This window comes from Nerophis lumbriciformis, linkage group LG01, assembly GCF_033978685.3.
Source record: "Nerophis lumbriciformis linkage group LG01, RoL_Nlum_v2.1, whole genome shotgun sequence".
NCBI classification, from domain to species: domain Eukaryota; kingdom Metazoa; phylum Chordata; class Actinopteri; order Syngnathiformes; family Syngnathidae; genus Nerophis; species Nerophis lumbriciformis.
In genome coordinates, this window is record NC_084548.2 from 21,259,648 (window position 1) to 21,271,101 (window position 11,454).

Genomic DNA, 11,454 nt, shown 5'->3' on the forward strand with positions numbered 1-11,454 from the left:
TTTACAAATACAAAATATTAGTTTTACTCATAATGACAGTATACTGTCACATTTAATCTGACAAAATGGCTAATAATGCCTTGAGGAATGTATCTTTGTGAATTTTACTTGAAAAAATATTTTGTAAGGTTTGTAAAGACACGATTTAGTTGGGTTTTTTTTTACACAATTTAACAGTATAGCTGTCATACTGTATATGAAAGTTATATAAACATAACTCCGAAACCAAATATGCAATCCGTCTAAAAATGCCTGTAATATTGAATACATGTGAGTTTTATCAGAATCTGGTATTTTGGTAAGGTTTACAAAAACAAAAATTAGGTTTTACGCAAAGTGACAGTATAACTGAAACACTCAATATGACAGTTAATTAAACATAATTCCTAAAACACAAATGCAAAATGACTAATAATGCTTAGAGAATGGTATATTTATGAATTTTACTGGAAAACAATATTTTGTAAGGTTTGTAAAGATACAAATTATTTTTAGTTTTTTACTCAATATGATGGTATAACTTCCATACTAAATATGAAAGTTATATAAACATAACTCCAAAACAAACATGATAAATGGCTAATTATGCCTGGAGAAATGTATCTTTGTGAGTTTTACTGGGAAACATTTTTTTTGTAAGGTTTATAAAGACACAAGTTATTTTTTTTTTTACTCAATATGATGGTATAACTCTCTGAGCTGCCACCTTACCGTGGTAGAGGAGTTTGCGTGTCCCAATGATCCTATGAGCTATGTTGTCCGGGGGTTTCTATGCCCCCTGGTAGGGTCTCCCAAGGCAAACTGGTCCTAGGTGAGGGATCAGACAAAGAGCAGCTCGAAGACCTCGATGAAGAACACAAACAAAGGACCCAGATTTCCCTCGCCCGGACGCGGGTCACCGGGGCCCCCCTCTGGAGCCAGGCCCGGAAGTGGGGCACGATGGCGAGCGCCTGGTGGCCGGGCCTGTCCCCATGGGGCCCGGCCGGGCACAGCCCGAAGAGGCAACGTGGGTCCCCCCTCCAATGGGCTCACCACCCATAGCAGGGGCCATAGAGGTCGGGTGCAGTGTGAGCTGGGCGGCAGCCGAGGGCAGGGCGCTTGGCGGTCCGATCCTCGGCTACATAAGCTGGCTCTTGGGACGTGGAACGTCACTTCGCTGGGGGGGAAGGAGCCTGAGCTAGTGCGTGAGGTGGAGAAGTTCCGGCTAGATATAGTCGGACTCACTTCGACGCACAGCAAGGGCTCTGGAGCCACTTCTCTTGAGAGGGGCTGGACTCTCTTCCACTCTGGCGTTGCCGGCAGTGAGAGGCAACGGGCTGGGGTGGCAATTCTTGTTGCCCCTCGGCTCAAAGCCTGCACGTTGGAGTTCAACCCGGTGGACGAGAGGGTAGCTTCCCTCCGCCTTCGGGTGGGGGGACGGGTCCTGACTGTTGTTTGCGTTTATGCGCCAAACGGCAGCTCAGAGTACCCACCCTTTTTGGACTCACTCGAGGGAGTACTGGAGAGTGCTCCCCCGGGTGATTCCCTCGTTCTACTGGGGGACTTCAACGCTTATGTTGGTAGCGACAGTGAAACCTGGAGAGGCGTGATCGGGAAGAATGGCCGCCCGGATCTGAACCCGAGTGGTGTTCTGTTATTGGACTTTTGTGCTCGTCACAGATTGTCGATAACAAACACCATGTTCAAACATAAGGGTGTCCATATGTGCACTTGGCACCAGGACACCCTAGGCCGCAGTTCCATGATCGACTTTGTAGTTGTGTCATCGGATTTGCGGTCTCATGTTTTGGACACTCGGGTGAAGAGAGGGGCGGAGCTTTCTACCGATCACCACCTGGTGGTGAGTTGGCTGCGATGGTGGGGGAGGATGCCGGACAGACCTGGCAGGCCCAAACGCATTGTGAGGGTTTGCTGGGAACGCCTGGCAGAGTCTCCTGTCAGAGAGAGTTTCAATTCCCACCTCCGGAAGAACTTTGAACATGTCACGAGGGAGGTGCTGGACATTGAGTCCGAGTGGACAATGTTCCGTACCTCTATTGTCGAGGCGGCCGATTGGAGCTGTGGCCGCAAGGTAGTTGGTGCCTGTCGTGGCGGTAATCCTAGAACCCGTTGGTGGACGCCGGCGGTGAGGGATGTCGTCAGGCTGAAGAAGGAGTCCTATCGGGTTTTTTTGGCTCATGGGACTCCTGAGGCAGCAGACAGGTACCGACAGGCTTCAGCGGTCGCGGAGGCAAAAACTCGGACATGGGAGGAGTTCGAGGAGGCCATGGAAAAAGACTTCCGGACGGCTTCGAAGCAATTCTGGACCACCATCCGCCGCCTCAGGAAGGGGAAGCAGTGCAGTGTCAACACCGTGTATGGTGGGGATGGTGCTCTACTGACCTCGACTGCGGATGTTGTGGATCGGTGGAGGGAATACTTCGAAGACCTCCTCAATCCTACCAGCACGTCTTCCTATGAGGAAGCAGGGCCTGGGGAATCTGTGGTGGGCTCTCCTATTTCTGGGGCTGAGGTTGCCGAGGTAGTTCAAAAGCTCCTTGGTGGCAAGGCCCCGTGGGTGGATGAGATCCGCCCGGAGTTCCTTAAGGCTCTGGATGTTGTTGGGCTGTCTTGGTTGACAAGACTCTGCAACATCGCGTGGACTTCGGGGGCGGTACCTCTGGATTGGCAGACCGGGGTGGTGGTTCCTCTCTTTAAGAAGGGATCCGGAGGGTGTGTTCCAACTATCGTGGGATCACACTCCTCAGCCTTCCCGGTAAGGTCTATTCAGGTGTACTGGAGAAGAGGCTACGCCGGATAGTCGAACCTCGGATTCAGGAGGAACAGTGTGGTTTTCGTCCTGGTCGTGGAACTGTGGACCAGCTCTATACTCTCGGCAGGGTCCTTGAGGGTGCATGGGAGTTTGCCCAACCAGTCTACATGTGCTTTGTGGACTTGGAGAAGGCATTCGACCTGTCCTGTGGGGAGTGCTCAGAGAGTATGGGGTAACGGACTGTCTTATTGTGGCAGTTCGCTCCCTGTATAATCAGTGTAAGAGCTTGGTCCGCATTGCCGGCAGTAAGTCGGACACGTTTCCAGTGAGGGTTGGACTCTGCCAAGGCTGCCCTTTGTCACCGATTCTGTTCATAACCTTTATGGACAGAATTCTAGGCGCAGTCAGGGCGCTGAGGGGATCTGGTTTGGTGGCTGCAGGATTAGGTCACTGCTATTTGCAGATGATGTGGTCCTGATGGCTTCCTCCGGCGAAGATCTTCAGCTCTCACTGGATCGGTTCGCAGCCGAGTGTGAAGCGACTGGGATGGGAATCAGCACCTCCAAGTCCGAGTCCATGGTTCTCTACCGGAAAAGGGTGGAGTGCCATCTCCGTGTTGGGGAGGAGATCTTGCCCCAAGTGGAGGAGTTCAAGTACCTCGGAGTCTTGTTCACGAGTGGGGGAAGAGTGGATCGTGAGATCGACAGGCGGATCGGTGCGGCGTCTTCAGCGGACGCTGTATCGATCCGTTGTGGTGAAGAAGGAGCTGAGCCGGAAGGCAAAGCTCTCGATTTACCGGTGGATCTACGTTCCCATCCTCACCTATGGTCATGAGCTTTGGGTCATGACCGAAAGGACAAGATCACGGGTACAAGCGGCCGAAATGAGTTTCCTCCGCCGAGTGGCGGGGCTCTCCCTTAGAGATAGGGTGAGAAGCTCTGTCATTCGGGGGGAGCTCAAAGTAAAGCCGCTCTTCCTCCACATCGAGAGGAGCCAGATGAGGTGGTTCGGGCATCTGGTCAGGATGCCACCCGAACGCCTCCCTAGGAAGGTGTTTCGGGCACGTCCGACCGGTAGGAGGCCACGGGGAAGACCCAGGACACGCTGGGAAGACTATCTCTCCCGGCTGGCCTGGGAACGCCTCGGGATCCCCCGGGAGGAGCTGGACGAAGTGGCTGGGGAGAGGGAAGTCTGGGCTTCCTTGCTTAAGCTGCTGCCCCCGCGACCCGACCTCGGATAAGCGGAAGAAGATGGATGGATGGATGGATGGTATAACTGTCATACTAAATATAAAAGTTGTATAAACATAACTCCAAAACCAAACATGCATTATGTCTAAAAATGCCTGCAATATTGTAACTATGTGATTTTCACCAGAATCAGGTATTTTTGGTAAGGTTACAAATACAAAAATTAGGTTTTACTCATTATGACAGTATACTGTCACATTCAATCTGACAGTTATTTAAACATACTGTAACTCCTAAACCACAATTAAAAAATGGCTAATAATGCCTGGAAAAATGTATCTTTGTGAGTTTTCCTGGAATTTTTTTTTTTCACAAGGTTTGTAAAGAAACAAGTTAGTTTTTTTTTTACTTAATATGACAGTATAACTGTCATACTAAATATTAAAGTTAAATAAACATAACTCCAAAACCAAACTTGCAATACGTCTAAAAATAACTGTAATATTAAATCTATGTGAGTTTTACCAGAATCAGGTATTTTTTGTAAGGTTACAAATACAAAAATTGGGTTTTACTCATAATGACAGTATAACTGCCATATTCAAAATATAAATTATTTAAACATAACTCCTAAACCAAACATGCTTGGCTAATAATGCCTGGAGAAATGTATCTTTGTGAGTTTTACTAGAAAAACATATTTTGTAAGGTTTGTAAAGACAAAACGTATTTTTTTTTACTCAATATGATAGTATAACGGTCAGACTAAATATAAAAGTAATATAAACATAATTCCAAAACAGTATAACTGCCATATTCAAAATAACAGTTATTTAAACATAACTCCTGAACCAAACATGCTAAATGTCTATTAATGCCTGGAGAAATGTATACAAACATAACTCCAAAACCAAACATGCATTATGTCTAAAAATGCCTTTAGTATTGTATCTATGTGAGTTTTACCAGAATCAGGTAATATGGTAAGGTTTACATATACACACATTTGGTTTTACTCATAATGACAGTATAACTGCCACATTTAATATGACAGTTATGTAAACTTAACTCCTATACCACACATGCAAAATGGTTAATAATGCCTGGAGAAATGTATCTTTGTGAGTTTTACTGGAAAAAACGAAATTGTAAGGTTTATAAAGACACAAGTTCAATTTTGTACTCAATATGATGATATAACTGTCATACTAAATATGAAAGTTATATAAACATAACTCCAAAACCAATGAATCTATGTTCGTTTTACTAGAATCAGGTATTTTGGTAAGGTTTACAAAAACAAAAATTAGGTTTTACTCATAATGACAGTATAAATGCCACATTCAATATGACAGTTATGTAAACAAAACTAAACCACACATGCAAAATGGTTAATAATGCCTGGAGAAATGTATCTTTTTAAGTTTTACAGGAAAAAAAATTTTTTTGTAAGGTTTGTAAAGACTGCGATGAGGTGGCGACCTGTCCAGGATGTACGCCGCCTTCGTAGCTGAGATAAGCTCCAGCGCCTCCCGCGACCCCAAAGGGAATAATTTAATGGATGGATGGATGGGTTTGTAAAGACACAAGTTATTTCTTTTTTTAATCAATATGACAGTATAACTGTCATACTAAATGTAAAAAAATTATAAACATAACTCCAAAACCAAACATGCATTATGTCTAAAAATGCCTGTAATATTGTATTCATGTGAGTTTAACTAGAATCAGTTGTTTTTTTAAGGTTTACAAATACAAAATATTGGTTTTACTCACTATGACAGTATACTGTCACATTCAATCTGACAGTTATTTAAACATAACTCCTAAACCAAACATGTTTTATGTCGAAAAATTCCTATAATATTGTATCTATATGAGTTTTACCAGAATCAGGTATTTTGGTAAGGTTTACAAATACAAAAAATAGGTTTTACTCATAATGACAATATAACTACCACACTCCACATGACAGTTATTTAAAGATAATTCCTAAACCAAACATGATACATGGCTAATAATGCCTGGAGAAATGTATCTTTGTGATTTTTACGAGAAAACAATATTTTGTAAGGTTTGTAAAGAAAAAAGTTATTTTTTTTTTACTCAATATGATGGTATAACTGTCAAACTAAATATAAAAGTAATATAAACATAATTCCAAAACCAAACTCCTAAACCAAACTTACAATCTGTCTTAAACTGCCTGTAATATTGAATCTATGTGAGTTTTACCAGAATCAGGTATTTTGGTAAGGTTTACAAATACAAAAATTGGGTTTTACTCATAATGACAGTATAACTGCCATATTCAAAATAACAGTTATTTAAACATAACTCCTAAACCAAACATGCTAAATAGCTAATAATGCCTGGAGAAATGTATCTTTGTGAATTTTACTAGAAAACAAATATTTTGTAAGGTTTGTAAAGACAAAAGTTTTTTGTTTTTTTTACTCAATATGATGGTATAACTGTCAAACTAAATATAAAAGTAATATAAACATCATTCCAAAACCAAACTCCTAAACCAAACTTGCAATCCATCTTAAACTGCCTGTAATATTGAATCTATATGAGTTTTAACTAGAATCAGGTATTTTGGTAAGGTTTACAAATACAAAACTTGGGTTTTACTCATAATGACAGTATAACTGCATTATTTGATATGACAGTTATTTAAACATAACTCCTAATCCAAACATGATAAATGGCTAATAATGCCTGGAAAAATGTGTATAAACATAACTCCAAAACCAAACATGCATTATGTCTAAAAATGCCTGTAATATTGTATCTATGTGAGTTTTACCAGAATCAGGAATTTTGGTAAGGTTTATGAATACAAAAATTAGGTTTTACTCATAATGACAGTATAACTGCCACCCTCAATATGACGGTTATGTTAACATAACTCCTAAACCACACATGCAAAATGGCTAATAATGCCTGGAGAAATGTATCTTTGTGAGTTTTACAGGAAAAAAAACATTTTGTAAGGTTTGATGAGACACAAAATATGTTTTTTTATTCAATATGTTTGTATAACTGTCATAATAAATGTAAAAGTTATATAAACATAACTCCAATACCAAACATGCAATCCGTCTAAAAATGCCTGTAATATTGAATCTATGTGAGTTTTACTAGAATCAGGTATTTTTTTAAGGTTTACAAAAATAAGGTTTTACTCACTATGACAGTATACTGTCACATTTAATCTGACTGTTATTTAAACACAAATTCTAAACCACAGATGCAAAATGGCTAGCATTAACTGGAGAAATGTATTTTTGTGTTTTACTGGGAAAAAAAATGTTTTGTAAGGTTTGTATAGACACAAGTTAGTTTTTTTTACTCAATATGATGGAAACAGCTTTATGTCTAAAAAAATCCTGTAATATTTTATCCATGTGAGTTTTATCAGAATCAGTTATTTTGGTAATTTTACAAATACAAAAAATAGGTTTTACTCATAATGACAGTATATCTGCCACACTCAATATGACAGTTATTTAAACATAACTCTAAACCAAACATGGTTAATGGCTAATAATGTCTAGAGAAATGTATCTTTGTGAGTTTTACTGGAATTTTTTTTTTTTTAAGGTTTATAAAGACACAAGTTAGTTTTTTTTACTCAATATGACAGTATAACTGTAATACTAAATGTAAAAAATATATAAACATAACTCCAAAACCAAACATGCATAATGTTTAAAAATGCCTGTAATTTTGTATCTTGTGTGTTTTACTAAAATCAATTGTTGTAGTAAGGTTTGCAAATACAAAATATTGGTTTTACTCACCATGATAGTATACTGTCACATTCAATTTGACAGTTATTTAAACATAAATAACTATGATGAGGTGGCGACTTTTCCAAGGTGTAACCCGCCTTCTGCCCGATTGTAGCTGAGATAGGCAAACTTGCAATACGTCTAAAAATGCCTGTAATATTGAATCTATGTGAGTTTTACCAAAATCAGGTATTTTGGTAAGGTTTACAAATACAACAATTAGGTTTTACTCATGACAGTATAACTGCCACACTCAACATGACAGTTTTTTAAACAAAACTCCTAAAAAACAAATGCAAAATGGCTAATAATGCCTGGAAAAATGTATCTTTGTGAATTTTAATGAAAAAAAAATATTTTGTAAGGTTTGTAAAGACACAAATTATTTTTTTTTACTCAATATGATTGTTTAACTGTCATACTAAATATGAAAGTTATATAAACATAACTCCAAAACCAAACATGCTTTATGTCTAAAAATTCCTGTAATATTGTATCTATGTGATTTTTACCAGAATCAGGTATTTGGTAAGGTTTACAAATACAAAAAATAGGTTTTACTCATAATGACAATATAACTGCCACGTTTAACATGACAGGTATTTAAACATAATTCCTAAACCAAACATGATAAATGGCTAATAATGCCTGGAGAAATGTATCTTTGTGAGTTTTACAGGAAAAAAATAATTTGTAAGGTTTATAAAGACACAAGGTATTTTTTTTTACTCAATATGATGGTATAACCGTCATACTAAATATGAAAGTTATATAAACATAACTCCAAAAACAAACATGAAAAATACCTGTAATATGTGAGTTTTACCAGAATCAGGTATTTTAGTAAGGTTTACAAATACAAAAATTAGGTTTTACTCACTATGACAGTATACTGTCACATTCAATCTGACATTTATGTAAACACAACTCCTAAACCACACATGCAAAATGGCTAATAATGCCTGGAGAAATGTATCTTTGTGAGTTTTACTAGGACACATATTTTGTAAGGTTTGTAAAGACACACGTTAGATTTTTTTACTCAATATGACAGTATAACTGCACCCGACCTCTATGACCCCTGCTATGGGTGGTGAGCCCATTGGAGGGGGGACCCACGTTGCCTCTTCGGGCTGTGCCCGGCCGGGCCCCATGGGGACAGGCCCGGCCACCAGGCGGTCGCCATCGTGCCCCACCTCCGGGCCTGGCTCCAGAGGGGGGCCCCGGTGACCCGCGTCCGGGCGAGGGAAATCTGGGTTCCTTAGTCGTTTTCTTCATAGAGGTCTTCGAGCTGCTCTTTGTCTGATCCCTCACCTAGGACCAGTTTGTCTTGGGAGACCCTACCAGGGGGCATCAAGCCCCCGGACAACATAGCTCCTAGGATCATTGGGACACGCAAACTCCTCTACCACGTTAAGGTGGCAGCTCAGAGAGGAGGTTATACCATCATATTGAGTTAAAAAAAAACAAAAAACAGTATCTTTACAAACCTTACAAAATATTTTTTTCCAGGAAAAATCACAAAGATACATTTTTCCACGCATTATTAGTCATTTTGCATGTGTGTTTTAGGAGTTATGTTTAAATAACTGTCATATTGAGCGTGGCAGTTATACTGTCATTATGAGTAAAACCTAATTTTGGTATTGTAAACCTTACCAAAATACCTGATTCTGATAAAACGCACATATATTTAATATTACAGGCATTTTTAAACGGATTGCATGTTTGATTTTTGAGTTTGGTTTTGGAGTTATGTTTCTGTAACTTTTTCTTAGTTTGACAGTTATACCGTCATATTGCAAACCTTACAAAAGATCATTACTCTAGTAAAACTAACAAAAATACATTTCTCCAGGATTAATAGCCATTTTCATGTGTCGCTTATGAGTTATGTTTAAATAACTGTCATATTGAGTATGGCACTTATAATGTCACTATCAGTAAAACCTATTTTTTTTATTTGTCAACCTTACCAAAATACCTTATTTTGGTAAAACTCACATAGATTCAATATAACAGACATTTTTAGACGGATTGCAAGTTTGGTTTTGGAGTCATGTTTATATATTTTTTGCATGTAGTATGACAGTTATACCGTCATATTGAGTAAAAAAAACTAACTTGTGTCTTTACCAACCTTACAAAACAATGTTCCTAGTAAAACTCACAAAGATACATTTCTCCAGGCATTATTAGCCATTTTGCATGTGTGGTTTAGGAGTTATGTTTACATAACTGTCAGATTGAATGTGACAGTATCCTGTCATAGTGAGTAAAACCACATTTTTGTATTTGTAAACCTTACCAAAATACCTGATTCTGGTAAAACTCACATAGATACAATATTACAGGTATTTTTAGACAAAATTCATGTTTGTTTTTGGAGTTATGTTTATATAACTGTCATATTTAGTATGACGGTTATACCATCATATTGAGTAAAAAAAACTACCTTGTGTCTTTATAAACCTTACAAATTATTTTTTTCCTGTAAAACTCACAAAGATACATTTCTCCAGGCATTATTAGCCATTTATCATGTTTGGTTTAGGAATTATGTTTAAATACCTGTCATGGGACGGCGTGGCGCAGTGGATTAGTGGCCGTGCGCAACCCGAGGGTCCCTGGTTCAATCCCCACCTAGTACCAACCTCGTCATGTCCGTTGTGTCCTGAGCAAGGCACTTCACCCTTGCTCCTGATGGGTGCTGGTTAGCGCCTTGCATGGCAGCTCCCTCCATCAGTGTGTGAATGTGTGTGTGAATGGATAAATGTGGAAGTAGTGTCAAAGCGCTTTGAGTACCTTGAAGGTAGAAAAGCGCTATTCAAGTACAACCCATTTATCATTTATCATTTATGTTAAATGTGGCAGTTATACGGTCATTATGAGTAAAACCTAATTTTTGTATTTGTAAACCTTACCAAAATACCTGATTTTGGTAAAACTCACATAGATTCAATATTACAGGCATTTTAGACGGATTGCAAGTTTGGTTTTAGAGTTATGTGTATATAACGTTCATATTTAGTATGATAGTTATAATGTCAAATTGAGTAAAAAATAACAAACTTGTAATTTTACAAACCTTACAAAATATTTTTTTCCAGTACAATTCACAGAGATACATTTTTCCAGGCATTATTAGTCATTTTGCATGTGTGGTTTAGGAGTTATGTTTAAATAGCATACAGATTGAATGTGACAGTATACTGTCATAGTGAGTAAAACCAATATTTTGTATTTGCAAAACTTACAAAAACAACTGATTCTAGTAAAACTCACATGGATACAATATTACAGGCATTTTTAGACATAATGCATGTTTGGTTTTGGAGTTATGTTTATACTACTTTTACATTTAGTATGACAGTTATACTGTCCATCCATCCGTCCATTTTCTACCGCTTTCCCTTCGGGGTCGCGAGGGGGCTGGAGCCTATCTCAGCTACAATTGGGCGGAAGGCGGGGTACACCTTGGAAAAGTCGCCATCTCATCATATTAAGTAAAAAAAACTAAATTGTTTCTTTACAAACCTTACAAAATATGTTTTTCCAGTAATCTTACAAAGATACATTTCTCCAGTCATTATAGCCATTTTGCATGTGTGGTTTGGTAGTTATGTTTAAATAACTGTCAAATTGAATGTGACAGTATACTATCATGGTGAGTAAAACCAATATTTTGTAATTGCAAACCTTACTACAACAA